The sequence below is a fragment of the Oncorhynchus mykiss genome, chromosome 2 (assembly GCF_013265735.2).
Source record: "Oncorhynchus mykiss isolate Arlee chromosome 2, USDA_OmykA_1.1, whole genome shotgun sequence".
NCBI classification, from domain to species: domain Eukaryota; kingdom Metazoa; phylum Chordata; class Actinopteri; order Salmoniformes; family Salmonidae; genus Oncorhynchus; species Oncorhynchus mykiss.
In genome coordinates this window covers 56735724-56751581 of record NC_048566.1, presented here as the reverse complement: position 1 = coordinate 56751581, position 15858 = coordinate 56735724, and the positions used below count along the sequence as shown (strand labels likewise).

The following is a 15858-nucleotide window of genomic DNA, read 5'->3' as shown; positions in this document are numbered from 1 at the left end:
TACAACATTTACCAAAACTATAAAACCTTCACACCTCCAAGAAAAGTTATAAGGTTACTCTGCATCCTAGTAAAGCAAGTGTCAACTTTATTTCACAGTTAAGCTCACTAAAGCCATTCCCTCTTCCTCAATTACATTTTTATCAGCTAAATGAGAACTCTAGCTCTTTATCTCTTTAAAATCTCAATCAAATCCCAGCTAAAGCTAGCACGTGCACACCTGGCTGTACCATCGCAACAGATCAATAATTAGCCTGTGTAGCTGCACAACCCTCTGAAGATATATACAGTATTGTAGGCTAATATCCAAGCAAAGCCCAAGCTCACCAAAGTGACTTGCTGCTACAGCTTCCAAATAAAAACAGCACCTCAGCTGAACTATGACAGTAACTACAGTTCTAGTGCCGTTTCAGAGCTGCTTCCATTTGTTTCCCTAGAGCCAGAACCACTAGGCAGTTACTATAGCTCGTGCATTGCCCCCTCGGTCAATGTCGCCTCAGTATCCCAATAGCTCAGTTATACCTTGCCCCCTCTCTCTCTGCCTCTCACTCTCCCTAGATTGCTGGAAGGGTGAGCACTTACATCCCTAGATTGCTGGAAGGGTGAGCACTTACAAAACACAGAGCTTTTTAAAATGGTTAAATGAAAGTTAAGGGTTAAATCAAACTGGACTCTTTTACCTGCTTCCACATGGCTACGGCTTTCACTCTGCTGGTCTGTGGGTGTGTATGAGCTATTCCTGTGTTTAGAGGGAAGGGGGAGAGGGAGGTTAATGTGCTATCCCAGTAGCTAGGTCCTGTCATAGGGAGGAGGGAATGCGGGGGAATACTATCTGACCCACACCTTGCTCTCTCGTTCCCTCTTTCTCCCTCGTTGGCTTCCCAGTACGACTGTGAGAGGCAGTACACTGAGAGGCAAGTGACCCAACGTAGCCTTGCTCCAAACTACCACGGTCTCACGTCCCCCTTATACAGAGCACGCAGAAATGCCATAAAACAAAAATCAGATCTATTGAGATAAACTAAAGTCTACAGATGCCTACCAGAATGGGAACGTCAGAGAAAGCTATGGGTATTGGCACATGGAGAAAGTAGGCCCATTTATCAGTGTCGGCCGGCTGTGTGTAGAATTCTCTCTGTGTCTGGCGACACAAATCACTTTAATGAGGGTTATTAACCACACAGGATGAGCATGGGCCATTAGACTGCTACACATGCGCCATTATACGGCCATTTGACCATATCCTCCGTAACAAGCCTCTTCTGAAATATCATATTTGAGGTGCTATTTTTGGGCATTTGTTTTGCAGCGAACTCCAAATCCTTTAGGACTGGGCCCCTCAGAGGTACTTGGGTGTTCACCTCAAATAAATATCATGAGGTTGTCTTGGCAGTGACTTCAAGAAGCCTTTGTTGCCGAGAACAGGAAAAGCTAACGGTGAGTTTGTTCCTTTCATACGAATCCACAATTTCAAACTTTATTTGGCCATCTGTTACGACGGAAATTCGTCTTCTGCTCTGCTCTCGTCCACAATAGCAATGTGCGCGCAAACACAAACACAGACACATGCACGTACTGTACACACACACAGTATGCCTTCATCTCGCCATGTTCCCAAGCCTCCGTATTCTTCTCTATACCAAACTAACAAGCCTCTCTACCTCCTCTGTTGTCCTTTCGATAAAGGAAGTATAACTTGTGGGATTGCTTTCAGCCGAGGGCTTGACGTCACAGCCTAACCCTAACCCAGCAGCCTGATCTATTTGGCCAGCTTGTAACCAGTGCCACCCCCCCACTCTCCTGTTTCACCGTGGCCCTGAACAACAAGGGCATCTCCAGCACAAGAGAGGGGGAAGGGGGCACTCAATTCTGGTGACAGCCTGGCATCGACAACATGCCAGTGATAACGGGCATAGTCGGGGCATAGGCATCACTGACACACCTGGCATGGAGTGCCTGCTGGCTATGATGCGACAACCTCGTGCAACATGCTGTTGATAGCGGAACACGCCGACACGGAGGCGGCCATTTTGCAATGAGAGGTTTGTGTATTCCAACTCCCATTGTCTAGCTGGTGTGATATGTTAATCAACGATGTGTTGACGCCACCAAAACAAGCAAGAGATCTGAAGTCCAGGTGTCTCGTGACCCCAAAATGTTGTTGGTTATGTATAAACTCACAGACCAAATAAGTATGTCTGCGGTCTAATGACAGGTGATTCATCAGTATCCAACTTCATAGGACTGTGAAGCTAACTGAAGATAGCCATCTTTAGAAAATCCCAAATATGTCTAGCTGGCTTTGTGACATATGCCTCAGATGTTGGAGGGCCAGTAGGAGGTACTCGTTCCTCTGGTCTAAAAAAAAATATCCCAATGCCCCAGGGCAGTGATTGAGGAAAAATGCCCTGTGTGGTGTGCAGTCATTCAGATGGGACGTTAAATGGGTGTCCTGAATCTCTGTGGTCACTAAAAATCCCATGGCACTTATCGTAAGAGCAGAAGTGTGTTAACCCCGGTGCCCTGGCTAAATTCCCAATCTGGCCCTCGTACCATCATGGTCACCTAATCATCCCCAGCCTCCAATTGGCTCATTTATCCCCCTCTCCCCTTTAACTATTCCCCAGGTCATTGCTGTAAATGAGAATGTGTTCAGTCAATTTACCTGGTAAAATAAGGGTAAAAAAAATAAGTGTGTCTCGTCTCCAAAACAATGTGGATTACAAACAGACGAAAGAAAGAAGCGGGAAGGAACTTGGCTAGAATAGAGAAGACTATAAACTTGGTCTGGATTGAGAGGGTACAGGGACCTAACCTATAGTTACCCCATTGGACTTTTCTTGCTGTCTCCAGGCTTGGCAGTAGCTAGCCTGAAATAGACGACAACCGTCTCCTCCAATGAACAGGTTGGACCTGACCCTCCGTTGAACTGTCGGCACTGTCTCAGAACACGTGCACAATCCAAAATGCATTCAAATCGGATGTACTACTGCATATTCGCATTGTTAAACTGCAATACATTGGAGGAGAACCGACTTGTGTATGTATGTGTGCGACTGGGATGTAGAGGGAAACAACTGGTCTTACAGCTCCAGCGCTAACATTAGAGGCCTGCTAACATTACAGGCCTGCTAACATTACAGGCCTGCTAACATTGCGTGAACATTTGTGTGAGTGATTTATAGTTTACACTATACCACTACTTCCCTCTGGGTGTCAGTGTCAAAACACAGTGTTGTCAGACAAGGTCAAGGTAACGGAGGTGAGTATCAGGATAGGTCAAGTTTACTCAAGTAAAAACAAAAATTGCCCGGTCATGGTTTGCTCATCTTGTTCATTTAATTGAGTTCACTTAACAAGATCATTTCTCCTTGCCAAATTTTAGCAAGGTCAAGCCTTTGTGCTTACATTAAGTTTTTCATGGGATGAAATTAACTTAAAACACTTGGTAAAGTTAACTTAAAATGAGTTCGGCAAGTTTTATTACTTTAAGCAGAGTTTCTCAATCAACCAAGTTAGCTTCAACACGCTAGCAAGTTCACATCAAGAGGTGTTTCCTCAATCACTCAAACTTCCTCTGGAGTTGGACTTGTTCACTGATGAGCACAACTCTTTTCTCCGATAGCTATGGAAATTAGAGAGCTGGTTGTTCGACCCTTGTCCACGCACAAATCAACGCGGCCATTTTGGAAGTCTGCTTCTGTGCCTGATTCGCTTCCATTAAACCCACTTGGAGATAATACAAATATTCACATTAGCATAAACACTGATGGCAGAGAGACAGCGTTGTGGCGTTGTGTGATTGGGATGAGTGCGGTGAGCACTGAGCAGTATCAAGACTCGTTAGAGAAGAGCCTACGCCGACTCCAAAACCCAGTCTAGTCTACACACGGCAGGTTATGCATTCACTGCAAATGAGAGACTGAGGGAGGGAGGATTAGGGGAAGCTATCTCAGGAGTAAAGTGTGCATGTGTGTGTGTGTGTGTGTGTGTGTGTGTGTGTGTGTGTGTGTGTGTGTGTGTGTGTGTGTGTGAGAGAGAGAGAGGAAAGTTTACATAAAGGACTAGGGTTCTGTTCATCTTCCATCTGCATAACTTGATAACATTTTTCTCTTGTCTTTTCAGAGTTTCATGGTCCAGGGAAGTGACAGGGGACAGATGGTGTGTTTGAGAGAAAGTGATAGAGTGTGGGGGAAAGATGGAGGAGAGGAGGTAGAGGGAAGAGGGAGATTAAGAATAAATAAATACATCAAATTGATGGACTGAATGGAAAATGGGAACGACCCTTACGGGGGAAAAAAATCACGACTTCACATGTGACATTTCCACATGTTTTGTACATGAGAAACCATGTGTTTTTGGAACACTTCACATGTGATGATATTTCACATTAAGTTTTACATAGATTTTCACATAATCTTTCATACAGTACCAGTCAAAAGTTGACACATCTACTACACCATTATTTTTTACTATTGTCTACATTGTAGAATAATAGTGAAGATATCAAAACTATGAAATAGCACATACGGAATCATGTAGTAACCAAAAAAAGTGAGATTCTTCAATGTAGCCATCCTTTGCCTTGATAGCTTTGCACACTCTTGGGATTCTCTCAACCAGCTTCACCTAGAATGCTTTTCCAGCAGTCTGGAAGGAGTTCCCACATATGCTGAGAACTTGTTGGCTGCTTTTCCATCACTCTGCAGTCTAGCTCATCCCAAACCATCTCAACAGGGTTGAGGTCGGGTGATTGTGGAGGACAGGTCATCTGATACAGCACTCCATCACTCTCCTTCTTGGTCAAATAGCCCATACACAGCCTTGAGGTGTGTTGGGTCCTTGTGCTGTTGAAAAACATGTGATAGGAACACTAAATGCAAACCAGATGATGTGGGGGTGCTTTGCTGGTGACACGGTATGTGTGATTTATTTAGAATTCAAGGCACACTTAACCAGTATAGCTACCACAGCATTCTGCAGCGATACAGCATCCCATCACACCTCCTCCTCCATGCTTCACGGTAGGAATTACACATGCAGAGATCATCTGTTCATCGACGGACAATCCTAGTGAAAAAACACTGATATGTAGTGAAAACAGAATAGAGATGAGGACACCCCATTCCAATAAACACCACAATGACGTGAGAATGTGGACCTGGGTAACTGACTCCGGTCACACAGCTCAGTGGGAAAATCTCAGTGTGACAATTGGACCGTAGTGTTTACACTTTGTTTAGACCGCTCACAATTTAGCTGGCTTATCTACAACATAGCAGTGACGCATGTCAGGTTAAACATGTTCTGTTGATCAGACATGCTTTAGGCTACACCTGCAGGTCATCAAGATGACAAGATTATCCAGGAAAGAGATTCATCAAATCGTTTGTCGTCCCCCCCCCCCCCCCCCCCCCAAAAAGAAAGTGGGCTCTGTCTCGTCCATGGTTTGACATGATACATATTGATTCGAAAGTGAGACGATACTTTTTCTCTCTCAATGTCTCTTTCTCCAGATTGACTGCTTGTTGTGTACGCCTGTCTAAGACCCCATTCTCTGTCTCTCTCCCTACCGCTTATGCCATTCCCTATCTCCCCCCTCAACCCTCTCTCGATCCACTTGACCACATATGTCAGAGTCAAGGCCCGCGGGCCACGTCCGGCCCGCAAGAAGGTTTTTTACGGCCCCTGGGATGATCTTGATTTATTATTAGAACCGGCCCGCAGCAAGCCGGCAGCCCGCAGATCTTTTACACGCACCAATACTACATTTCCCACAATGCAAAGGTGACGCACCGAGCAGTAGGCTGCTTCATTTCAATATTTATTGGCACAGCAGTCGTCAGCATCACAGTAAAATTAACTTTCAGATACCCATCAAAAATGGCAAAACGGAAGGTGGATACTGAGAACCGGGGGTTTCAAACAAGGTGGGAGTCGGAGTATATGTTCACGAAGGTAGCTGGAAAACCTGTGTGTCTTCTGTGTGGAGAAAGTGTGGCGGTACTGAAAGAGTATAATCTGAGACGACATTATGAAACGAAACACGCGGACAAAAACAAGAATATGGACATGGAACAAAGGCTACAAAAGGCAGAGGAATTAAAACGAGGCCTCAAATCTCGACAGGCTCTGTTCAAAAAAGCCAAATCACAAGGCCAGGCTGCTGTCAAGGCCAGTTTTATTTTGGCAGAAGAGATCGCTAAATCAGCCCGGCCATTTACGGAGGGGGATTTCATCAAAAACTGCATGATTAAAGTTTGTGACGAAGTTTGCCCAGAAAAAAGGCAACTCTTTTTAAATGTGAGTCTGAGCAGAAACACCATTGCCGAGAGAGTAGACCAGTTGTCCATCAATCTAAAAGAGCAGCTTGTGAAAAAGGGAAAAGATTTTATTGCATATTCCTTGGCTGTGGATGAGAGCACCGACATTTCTGACATTGCCCAGTTGTCAATTTTCATCCGCGGAGTGGACTCCAACCTAAGCGTAACAGAGGAGTTTTTGGCTTTACGTCCTATGCATGGCACAACTACGGGGCATGATTTGTATGAAGAGGTGTCAAGATGTGTAAATGAGATGGAGCTGCCTTGGGAAAAACTCGTGGGTTTGACAACCGACGGAGCACCTGCGATGTGTGGACACAGGAGCGGACTGGTGGCGAAGATACGGGAAAAGATGCAAGAGGAAAACGCGACAGGTGAGCTGACAGCTTATCATTGTATCATACACCAGGAAGCGTTGTGCGGTAAAGCCTTGAAAATGGAGCATGTAATGAGCATCATCACGCGCACAGTTAACTTTATCAGAGCCAAAGGTTTGAATCACCGCCAGTTCAAGGCATTTCTGACGGAGTTAGAAACGGAGCATGGTGATTTGCCTTATCACACAGAGGTGCGATGGCTAAGCCAGGGAAAGGTGCTTCAAAGATGTTTCGAGCTTCGTGAGGAGATTTGTCTGTTCTTGGACAGCAAAGGGAAAGACACAACACAACTCCGAGACGAAATGTTTCTGTGTGAAATGGCTTTTCTGTGTGACATTACGAGTCATCTGAATGCAATAAACTTGCAGCTGCAGGGTCGGGATCGTGTCATCTCTGATATGTACAGTACAGTGAAGGCATTTAAAACCAAACTGACTCTGTGGGAGACGCAGATGCGGAAAGAAAATTTGAGCCACTTTCCCAGCTGCCAGACCATGAAAGAGAAGCTCTCTACCAGTGCGTTCCCGAGCACACAGTTGGCTGATAAAATAGGTATGCTTGCCGCTGACTTTCGACGCCGATTTGCTGACTTTGAAGCACAAAAAAGCAGGTTGGAACTGCTCGGTAACCCATTTGCTGTTGACGTGGAAAGCTCACCACCAAACCTCCAAATGGAGTTGATTGACCTCCAATGCAATGATGCACTGAGGGCAAAATATGCGGCAGTGGGTGCTGCGGAGTTCGCCCGTTTCCTCCCCGGCACAATGCCCCAGCTGCGCATCCAGGCTGCTCAAACGTTGTCTATGTTTGGCAGCACATACCTGTGTGAACAACTGTTTTCTTTGATGAACCTGAACAAAACATCACACAGAAGTCGACTTACTGCTGAACACCTCCACTCAATTCTGAGGATTTCTTCAGCTCAGAGCCTTACCCCGAACATTGATGAACTTGTGGAAAAGATGGGACACCACCAAGTATCACCCTCAACCTCAAACAAGTGAACATTACTGTGCAATCACATATTTAGAGTTTTTACTCAGTTCAAGTTTAAAAGTTAAAATTTAATATTTGTTTTCACTGCATGTTACTTCTCCTTAAACAAAGTGTTGTTTTTGATTAATAGATTTTTGCACTTTATTTTTTTGTATTTCAATCCAATTATATTTTAAAAATATTTCAGTTGAGTGGATGATAGAAAATTGCTATTATTGTTTTTTCTTTGAAGTAAATTTAGCCCACTTTTGCTAAAATAGAAAATATAGTCTACTGATGGTGCCTTGAATACCGGTTTCTTTCATTTAATGTTCATGTTATGGGGATATTTATATAAAGGAAATTTGTCTTTTGTGTCTGTTGAAAATTAAAGATTACTGACAGAGCCATAAGAAAATATTGCTTTATTTATCTGATCATATTGTAATATATTTGTTAGGTTTTCAGTAGGTTCAATTAGGTTCACTAGACTATATGCGTCATTTAAAAATTTTTCAATGAACATTCGAACAGTCCGGCCCTCGTCTTGTAGCTGATTTTTTTATTTGGCCCTCCGTCCATTTGACTTTGACACCCCTGCACTTGACTATCATTTGCTTTCCCTCTCCCTCCATCTTCCCTTCTTTCATTCCCATCCGATGCTTCTCTTCCTCCCCCTCCTTCACCCCTCTCCTATCCTTTCCCCGTTCCCCTTAGCGTCCCCCCTCCCTCCCTCTCAGAAAGACAGGGGGCAACGCTCTGAGTTAATTGCAGCTGTGCAGAGAGATGCTGGCGGATTGTGATTCTCCAGCCCTGATGAGATGCTCAATCAGTGGCCCAAATGGCACCCTATTACCTATATATAGAGCAGTACTTCCTACCGGGGCCCAAAACGCAGAGGTCAAAAGAAGTGCACTATATAGGAAATAGGGTGCCCTTTGAGACGCAGCTCTGTCTTGATTGGGGCCCGGGAAAATATGCCACAGCCACCGTCGCAGAAAAGCTAAAAAAAAAAAAAAAAAAAGCAAAGCCTTTTCGCCAATCACCCTATATACGACAGCTGGAGTGAGTCCTTCGTCTCATTTGCCATCGGCGACGCCATGGGGCCAGCCGTGGCTTTTTGTTTTCCTCCTCTCCAAAAGGCTGCTCTGGGACACTTGTTGCCATGGCGATCGGTGATGTGGCCGTACATACGGATGGACACACATTTTTTTATTTTTATGTCATCGATTATAATAAACAAGAGCTCGGGGAGCAGTGATATTGAAAAGTGCCCTTTTAGTGAGAAAGGTAAAAGTGTTTACTAGTACATATGCTCTGCTTCCTCCAAACAGGTCTGAGTCCACTGTATAAACACGGAATAAAACAGTTCTAGACCGGCGGACTGGCTTGGCCTCCCGCTGACTGGAGAGCAGGGTTTTCAGTCTAGAGACAACGCTGAAGGGGAGGTTGTATGTAAAAATAACCATTGGACCGCCACGCACGCTCTCACCAAGCTCTAAGAAACATACGCTTCTCAGAACATTATGTGCTAGCTGGGTCATAAGAATTGCAATACGCATCAGCACCGAAGTATCGTGATAGTATCGTTTTATGAGGTCCCTGGCAATTACCAGCCTTATTATACTCAGCAATAACAGTTGAGAGAAGGTGGGGGGGGGGGCATTTCTCAGAGGAGATGACATCCAAGTGCGCTGCTTTGAGGAAGCATTAAAACTAATCAACTAAACAAACGTGGCATATCAACGTTCCTGACACAGCTCCTCCATACTGCTCTGACAGTTAAATGAAGTCATCACACGCTGCATTCAAAATGTTGCCTAGCGAGAGCTCATATCTATACAGTATGTAAATGAAGGATCACGGCTTGTATGTGCATAGCGCTTTTCAGTAGGTCTGAAACGGCTTTACATTTTTCGGGGCTCATTTACGGCATCAATCTCCTCCAAAAGGTGGCTATATTGCTAGAATTACTATTTTTTTTAAAACAGCACTCACTTTCAAACTACCACCAACACTACTAAGCAGCATCTCAAATGGCACCCTACTCCTTTTCCCTATGGGCCCTGTTCAAAAGTAGTGCACCACAAAAGGGAATAGGGTGCCATTTGGGAAGCAGCATGGTATCTCTGTCCCATTCATATATACACACAGACATTCAGTCCTTGCTGGTTGTTTAAAGCTGGCGTAGCAGGTGGCAAAGCATCTAAACTGACCCATGACCAGTCAGTGGAGATTGAACTGCCCTAAGGCTAGTGCGAGAGCATTGGAGGACAGGACAACAATAGTGCACCTAGACTGACCTAAGATCTGTTATCAAGCTGTGCCTAAGTTTCAGACTGGAAAGTTGAGTTACCCATCCAGACTCCCAGGCTACACAGGAGAAAAAAGAAAATCGAATTCCAGTTATATTTATTTTTCCTTGTAGAAAAGCATTGAGGAACATTTGAATTACAGTTTACTTTCTGAATTAACTGAATTGAAAAAGGAGTTTACCCTAACCCTGGTGTCCAGTTGTCGCATCATGTCAACACATGAGGTAATGGCCATAGAGGAACGGGCTGGCATTTAGAGTGTTAGTACTGAGAAGGTCAGGGCTAGGTTTCAACTCATTACAAAAGGTCTGCTCCTTGGCAAAGTCTTGTGCCACTATCAATCAAGCACTACATAAATAAAACCATTAGGAAACGTTATGTACTGAATTTCCCGCCAAAGAAACATGGGGTTCTCAGAACATGATTTGCTAGCTGAGTATCCTGCAACATTGTGAGAAGGTTGTACGCAAAATATCCATAGGACAACCACACTTTCACAGAGCTAAGAAGCATGTGGTCTTCAGAACGTTATGTTCTAGCAGGGTCGTGATAGTCGCAATACATATCGTATCGGCACCTAAGTATCGCGGAAAATATTGTTTTGTGAGGTCCGTGGCAATTACCAACCAACCAACCTTGCTGTTTTTACCACCACTTTGCACAGTGACCCAAACTGCCCCCATGAAACTAAAGCTGAGCTATTGTCATGGTTGTGGACATGACAGAGGACCGATGTGGAGATCCCTGGTAGGGAGCGGATGTGCACCGTGGGACAGAGAGGGAAAAGAGACAACGTCTAAATTTGATGCATGTGTCTACCTCCCTGCTTGGGGATGTGTGCTTGGCTGCTGCTATTGTTCCCACCTGACTGCATATGAGTCATAAGTCACACAGGGAGAATCAGCAGCAGAGAGAACGCTTGGGCTTATACTGAGAAACAGCACAGTCTCCTGAGGATGGATGTATGTGTGTTAGGGATGTGACAAGTGGACACATTTTCTTAAAGTTTTTGTTGTTTTCCGTTAAAACAACAAGTAAAATTAAAATTCTTTGCGATATCACAGTGCAGTAGAGCTGCTGCAAGCAATGGTTTGCACTAGGCCTATCTTTCTGCAATCAAAAGCAGTATCTCGCAGGCCTCCCAAGTGTGACAGGGAGCGGAAGTCTCATATTGCGGTGCACAATTTGCCCAGCGTCATCTGGGTTAGGGGAGGGTTTGGCCGGGGGGGATTTACTTGGCTCAACGCACTCTAGCGACTCTTTGTGGCGTGCCAGGCGCCTGCGGTCGTCAGTTGAACGGTGTTTCCTCTGACACATTGGTGTGGCTGGCTGCCAGGTTAAGCGAGCAGTTGTTAAGCGCGGCTTGGCCGGTCATGTTTTGGGAAAACGCATGACTAAACCTTCACCTCTCCAGAGCCCATTGGGGACCTCCTGCGATAAGATAAGATCGTAATCACAAAATTGGAAAATAATGTTTTTACGATTTTCTACATTGTAGAATAATAGTGAAAACATCAAAACTATGTAATAACACATGTGGAATCAAGTAGTAAGCAAAAAAAAATTTAACAAATCAAAATATATTTTATATTTGAGATTCTTCAAAGTAGCCACACTTTGCCTTGATGAAAGCTTTGCACTCTCTTGGCATTCTCTCAACCAGTTTCATGATGTAGTCACCTGGAATGCATTTCAGTTAAACAGGTGTGCCTTAAAAGTTCATTTGTGGAATTTCTTTCCTTCTTAATGCGTTTGAGCATTAAGTTGTGTTGTTACAAGGTAGGGGTGGGTATACACAAGATGGTCCTTTACGAAATAGGACTAAGTCCATATTATGGCAAGAACAGCTCAAATAAGCAAAGAGAAACGACAGTCCATCAGTCCGCCAAAGGAATGCTAGACCCAGAGTTACCTCTGCTGCAGAGGAAAAGTTCATTAGAGTTACCAGCCTCAGAAATTGCAGCCCAAATAAATGCTTCAGAGTTCAAGTAATAAACACATCTCAACATCAACTGTTCAGAGGAGACTGCGTGAATCAGGCCGTCATGGTCGAATTGCTGCAAAGAAACCACTACTAAAGGACATCGATAAGAGGAAGAGACTTGCTTGGGCCAAGAAACACAAGCAATGGACATTAGACTGGTGGAAATCTGTCCTTTGGTCTGATGAGTCCAAATTAGATTTTTGGTTCCAACCGCTGTGTCTTTGTGAGACAGACTAGGTGGACAAAGGATGATTTCAGCATGTGTGGTTCCCACCGTGAAGCATGGAGGAGGAAGTGTGATGGTACTTTGCTGGTGAACCGTCATCAGTGAATTATTTAGAATTCAAAGCAGACTTAACCAGCATGGCTACCCCTGCATTCTGCAGTGATACGCCATCCCATCTGGTTTGTGCTTAGTGTTACTATCATTTGTTTTTCAACAGGACAATGACCCAACACACCTCCAAGCTGTGTAAGGGCTATTTGACCAAGAAGGAGAGTGATGGAGTGCTGCATCAGTTGACCTGGCCTCCATAATCCCCCGACCTCAACCCAATTGAGATGGTTTGGGATGAGTTGAACCGCAGAGTGAAGGAAAAGCAGCCAACAAGTGCTCAGCATTTGTGGGAACTCCTTCAAGGCTGTTGGAAAAGCATTCCAGGTGAAGCTGGTTGACATAATGCCAAGAGTGTGCAAAGCTGTCATCAAGGCAAAGGTTGGCTGCTTTGAAGAATCTCAAATATACAATATATCTTGATTTGTTTATTTGAAGGGAAAAAATAAATAAATATATACACTGCTCAAAAAAATAAAGGGAACACTAAAATAACACATCCTAGATCTGAATGAATGAAATATAATCATTAAATACATTTTTCTTTACATAGTTGAATGTGCTGACAACAAAATCACACAAAAATTACCAATGGAAATCAAAATGTATCAACCCATGGAGGTCGGGATTTGGAGTCACACTCAAAATTAAAGTGAAAAACCACACTACAGGCTGATCCAACTTTGATGTAATGTCCTTAAAACAAGTCAAAATGAGGCTCAGTAGTGTGTGTGGCCTCCACGTGCCTGTATGACCTCTCTACAATGCCTGGGCATGCTCCTGATGAGGTGGCGGATGGTCTCCTGAGGGATCTCCTCCCAGACCTGGACTAAAGCATCCGCCAACTCCTGGACAGTCTGTGGTGCAACGTGGCGTTGGTGGATGGAGCGAGACATGATGTCCCAGATGTGCTCAATTGGATTCAGGTCTGGGGAACGGGCGGGCCAGTCCATAGCATCAATGCCTTCCTCTTGCAGGAACTGCTGACACACTCCAGCCACATGAAGTCTAGCAGTGTCTTTCATTAGGAGGAACCCAGGGCCAACCGCACCAGCATATAGTCTCAAAAGGGGTCTGAGGATCTCATCTCGGTACCTAATGGCAGTCAGGCTACCTCTGGCGAGCACATGGAGGGCTGTGCCAAACCGGTCATGCTGGAGGATGTTGCAGGCAGCAGAACGTTCTCCACGGCGTCTCCAGACTCTGTCACGTCTGTCACGTGCTCAGTGTGAACCTGCTTTCATCTGTGAAGAGCACAGGGTGCCAGTGGGGAATTTGCCAATCTTGGTGTTCTCTGGCAAATGCCAAAACGTCCTGCACGGTGTTGGGCTGTAAGCACAACCCCCACCTGTGGACGTCGGGCCCTCATACCACCCTCATAGAGTCTGTTTCTGACCGTTTGAGCAGACACATGCACATTTTTGGCCTGCTGGAGGTCATTTTGCAGGGCTCTGGCAGTGCTCCTCCTGCTCCTCCTTGCACAAAGGCGGAGGTAGCGGTCCTGCTGCTGGGTTGTTGCCCTCCTACGGCCTCCTCCACGTCTCCTGATGTACTGGCGTGTCTCCTGGTAGCGCCTCCATGCTCTGGACATTACGCTGACAGACAACAAACCTTGCCACAGCTCGCATTGATGTGCCATCCTGGATGAGCTGCACTACCTGAGCCACTTGTGTGGGTTGTAGACTCCGTCTCATGCTACCACTAGAGTGAAAGCACCGCCAGCATTCAAAAGTGACCAAAACATCAGCCAGGAAGCATAGGAACTGAGAAGTGGTCTGTGGTCACCACCTGCAGAACCACTCCTTTATTGGGGGTGCCTTGCTAATTGCCTATAATTTCCACCTGTTGTCTATTCCATTTGCACAACACCATGTGAAATTTAGTGTCAATCAGTGTTGCTTCCTAAGTGGACAGTTTGATTTCACAGAAGTGTGATTAACTTGGAGTTACATTGTGTTGTTTAAGTGTTCCCTTTATTTTTTTGAGCAGTGTATATGCTCAAAACAAATTTAGGCAGCAGGGCTTTTAATCTAGCAGGTGATTGATTGTCTCTGCTGTAACCAAGAAGCTTGATCGTGCTTCTTGGTAATAGATAGCTGGAGTCCTGAGCTGGAGAACTTAACTATTTAAGATCTGCCAAATAAAATATAAGCAGTGGCGTATGCCACTGCATACACACCCGCAGCCCATCACGCAAAAGCACAAGTACACGTACACACACTTTACACCAGGCGTCCAATAATCATGGTCTTGTTATTCTTTCAATTTAAAAAAAGCAAATAAAAAAATGGCACCCTGTTACAAATGTTTTTTTTTTTAAATGATCGGGCAGCATCCCCCTGTAACCATTACAAGTACAACATAAAAAACACCAGAATATGCTTTTTTGTTTAGGCAATAAAGTTATATACACACTAATCTTCAATGTGATTTTAAAAAAAAAACAGCTTCCCCCCCTCGAACTTAACCAATCAGATCAGAGTGTGCTCATTGCTTTGCCGCAAATGACTGCGCTCGTTCACTTCATAACTCCAAGTCCAATTAATCAGTGTTTTTAATGAAAACGATGTAAGACAAATTGCTAGCCAGACAGTGGAAAATGTGGAGCAGAGACGAGCCGTTGTCATTGTTAGCACCACCCGTGGAGAATCAGAATGTCTGCATACAAAGGCACATTATTCCCAAATATGCGAGCGGGCAAATCCAGGCTACCCACAGAGCCCCTTGAGGAGAATGTATTTTTTGTGTTCCGGCCTACTCCTGATTTACCATGTCTACTGGGTTGGGATAGAGGGAGTATGTCTCGGATCCAGTTTCTAGTGTGGGTTGAGTAAGAATGCATTGGAAGGATTTGTTTAGACTGTCTCGTTTGAAAAATTAGGTTGGGACGGCAGTGTCGAACACAATTGCCTGGGTGCCAGCGTTTCTGCTGCAGCCAACTGACCAACCACACACACACCAGCCTAAATCATGTTACAGTTAAAGGGCTTAAAACTATCTCGCTCTCTTCTCCCACCCTCCCATCTGATCACATGAGCTTGTCCCACTCCTATTGACAAATGCCAGTATGCCCGGTCTATTTCCCCGTGGTGGTGGTGGTCTAAAAACCTGTTTTCGTTTTCATTATTGTGTATTGTGTATTGTGTGCAGATTGTTGAGGATTTATTTTTATTTAATCAATTTTAGAACACATCTGTAACGTAACAAAATGTGGAAAAAGTCAAGGGGTCTGAATAGTCTCCTAAGGCACTGTATACCGGGGTATTTGGAAATAGCCACAGGATTGTTTTTTTTCAATACTATCAATACTGTTGAAACTATTTCACACATTTGAATATTTTTGTTTTTGTATTTATTATGGATCCCCATTAGCTCCTGCCAAGGCAGCAGTATTCTTCCTGGGGTCCAGCAAAATTAAGGCAGTTTATACAATTGTAAAAAACATTACATTACTGTACATTCACAACACACTGTGTGCCCTCATGCCCCTACTCCACCACATATCTACAGTACTAAATCCTTGTGTATGTATAGTGTGTATGTTATCGTGT

At 44.5% G+C, this 15858-nt stretch overlaps 1 protein-coding gene across 19 annotated transcripts in view; it reads right to left on the bottom strand.

Annotated features, from left to right (window-relative positions):
* Positions 1-15858, bottom strand: part of LOC110492194 (pleckstrin homology domain-containing family A member 7) — a 155479-nt gene that overhangs the window by 83605 nt on the left and 56016 nt on the right. The window contains exon 1 of one of the 19 annotated variants that reach the window (XM_021566384.2): positions 680-754. The exons of the other annotated variants lie outside the window; for them this stretch is intronic. The gene's annotated coding sequence lies outside the window, so the exon portion shown is untranslated. Of the gene's footprint in view, positions 1-679; positions 755-15858 lie in introns of those variants that run through there. 19 annotated transcript variants of the gene reach the window in all.